The following is a 3,879-nucleotide window of genomic DNA, read 5'->3' as shown; positions in this document are numbered from 1 at the left end:
CTCCAACTCACAACCTCCAACTCATAACCTCCAACTCACAACCTCCAACTCACAACCTCCAACTCATAACCTCCAACTCATAACCTCCAACTCACAACCTCCAACTCACAACCTCCAACTCACAACCTCCAACTCACAACCTCCATCTCATAACCTCCAACTCATAACCTCCAACTCATAACCTCCAACTCATAACCTCCAACTCATAACCTCCAACTCATAACCTCCAACTCACAACCTCCAACCCATAACCTCCAACTCACAACCTCCAACTCACAACCTCCAACTCACAACCTCCAACTCACAACCTCCAACGAATTGCCGATAGTTACAATATCCTGAGGAGTTGGAAGGTTCCTGGCCAGGCCTCCCGGGGAGATGGACCCGCATGCGCTCCATCCGGGCCTTTTACTCCTGCGCCCTTCCCTCTTGGATAGGGAAGTGGGGGGGGGGTACTACGGGAGGGGGGGATTGGTATTTTGGAGTTTTAAAAATAAAATCTGGTAAGTGATTATTATTATTACTTTTTTTTCTTATATTTTTATATACTGTACATATATGCATACATGTATACACATATATAGGTAGATAGGTAGAGAGAGACAAGTAGAGGGAATGGGAGATATAGACAGACAGATGGACAGGAACTGAGATAATGAGATAGGTCGACAGAAAAAAGAAGAGAGAGAGAGAGAGAGAGAGAGAGAGAGAGAGAGAGAGAGAGAGAGAGAGAGAGAGAGAGAGAGAGAGAGAGAGAGAGCAAAAGGCAAAGGTTGAGAGACATTAGGATCGCCGACCTAGATGTCATCCCTAAACCTAGGGTCATTAGTTATATAAGTTCACACGCACAAACACACACTGATACACCCACCCACTCACCCACTCACCCGCCTACACACACACACACACACACACACACACACACACACACACACACACACACACACACACACACACACACACACACACACACACACACACACACACACACACACACACACACACACACACACACACACACACACACACACACACAGAGTCGCTCCATTGTATCATAAACACTTGGATTATTTTTTTTTTGTATTCCAGGGCGGGGGTAGGGGACAGTAGCCCTCCAGGGGGGTCGCAATGGGAAATACTGAATGGAAGATGTGAAAGGAAGAGAAACACTGAATGAAGGAGGGGGCTGGAAAAAAGAATAGGGAAAAAAGGGGAAACAGGAAAAGGATTTTGTGTGTGTGTGTCGAAATAGCGAAGGGAATACATGTCCATGTTGAGAATGCATCGAATCTGTCCTACGTTCTGTCCTGTGCTAAATATGTGTACGATTCCGATTTTAATCTCCTTAAAGGGGTTGCAAGGGGCTCAGCACATTGCTTTTGTTTAGTCTATGACTTAAGTTTACATATATTTCATTTTACTCCGCAATTTCCCTGGCAGCTTTCATGTTCTCCAAGTTTGTGTTTGTGTGTGTGTGTGTGTGTGTGTGTGTGTGTGTGTGTGTGTGTGTGTGTGTGTGTGTGTGTGTGTGTGTGTGTGTGTGTGTGTGTGCAGCAAAATTCCAGCACATATAAATAGTGAAAAGTGAGAGGAATCCAATGGTGTGGTATCGTCGTGATTTGCCACGCTTGTCTTCTGAATATTTACCAAATATAATATAATTTATGAGCACATACACTATAATAAAACGTTTAAAACACGTGAGAGAGTAATAAATATACCGGATACTCTTAATGATGTGTCTAGACTTTGGCGAATTAGCATAACGCTCCGTGAGAAAACCTGCAGATATTGGGGAAAAAATCGTGTTTTTAGTACCGTTCGAACACAGAGAAATATCGCAATATGCCAGATTGTAATATTGATACAAGTTCTATTTTTAACCTTCACTGAACCAATATGGATTAACCCTTAATGTCAGGACACCTTTTACAAAATTTCTCATAACAATTTTTTTTTCTTTGTTTTGTAACAAAGTCATACGTCAATCTATTGATCTCTTTCTCTTCTTATCAACATTACCCTTGTCGTTTTGATTTTAGATTTCCAATATAAGATTGCAGTTTACTCTTGTTTTTAACTTTTATACATCAATTTATTTCTTCATCACATTATCTTATTCTACAATCGCTAAACGATGGGAATACACACATACACACACACACACACACACACACACACACACACACACACACACACACACACACACACACACACACACACACACACACACACACACACACACACACACACACACACACACACACACACACACATATATATATGAATGTGTGTGTGTGTTCCCATCTGTCTGCATGTGTGTTTGTGTCTGAGGAAGGCAAAAAAAAAGTTTGCACACACACACACACACACACACACACACACACACACATAACACACACACACACATACACATACACATACACATACACATACACACACACACACACACACACACACACACACACACACACACACACACACATATATATATAATATATATATATTATATATATATATATATATATATATATAGTATATAATATATATCATAATTATACATATATATATATATATATATATATATATATATATTTATATATATGTGTGTGTTGTGTGTGTGTGTGTGTGTGTGTGTGTGTTGTGTGTGTGTATGTGTGTGTGTGTGTGTGTGTGTGTATTATGTTGTGTGTGTGTGTGTGTGTGTGTGTGTGTGTGTGTGTGTGTGTGTGTGTGCGTCTGTGTGTACACACTTTTTTTTGCCTTCTTAAGACACAAACACACATGCAACACACACACACACATACACACATATACGCATATATATATATATATATATATATATATATATATATATATATATATATATATATATATATATATATATATATCACAAGGGGTGATATGACCCAAGAGAAGAAGAGAGAGAGAGCGGATGAGAGCAGAGAGAGAGAGAGAGAGAGAGAGAGAGAGAGAGAGAGAGAGAGAGAGAGAGAGAGAGAGAAAGGGGAGTTGATTCCCTTACCTCTACTCCCTCCCTCCTTCCTGCCTTATCTCTCTCACTCTTTCATATCCCAGCACATGCAGGTGTGTGTGTGTTGTGAGCGTGAATGTATGTGTATATATAGCAGCGTTTCCGTCACTGAGCCAGGATGTCCCAAGGTCAAAGTAGTGGAGTACACAAGGCAATGTTTTAGTTTCAAAGCCAGTGACTGAATCAAACCTTCGAAGAACAAGAATTTCTAACATAGGAAGCTACCTTTGACTGAATTTTAGTGTTATTGTGTGACATGTGAAATTACCGCAAGATTGTAAATTATATTACAAACAATAAAATTAATTAAAATAAAATGAATAGCATATCACAAGCAACAAAAGTTTTACAGATAACAATATCATATAGTATTCATATATATATCTATATATATATATATATATATATATATATATATATATATATATATATATATATATATATATATATATATATATATATATATATGCTTATAAATATATTGAGTGGATGGATAAATAGACAGATGCATACATAGATAAATAGATAGATAGATAGACAAACAGACAAACAGGCAGAGAAGAAGAAAGATAAATAGACAAACAAACATAGAAGTAAAAAGATAAAAATACACAGCATAAATATACGTAATCGATGAACATAAAAAGAAGAAAAAGAAAGAAGAACAAGTGAAATATAAAAGATGGAAAGCAGACAAGAGGCAGACAAAAACTAATCCCAACAACACTAGTGAACGATGCTATATACGTGTTTTCAGACTGCAACGACCGAAAAAGTGACAGGTTTGGGGAACACAAAATCTCCAAGAATGTAAAAAAACGGACGAATTAGGCAAAAAAAAAAAA

The sequence above is a fragment of the Penaeus monodon genome, chromosome 14 (genome assembly GCF_015228065.2).
Source record: "Penaeus monodon isolate SGIC_2016 chromosome 14, NSTDA_Pmon_1, whole genome shotgun sequence".
In the NCBI taxonomy this organism is placed as follows: Eukaryota; Metazoa; Arthropoda; class Malacostraca; order Decapoda; family Penaeidae; genus Penaeus; species Penaeus monodon.
This window is presented reverse-complemented; position numbering follows the sequence as displayed.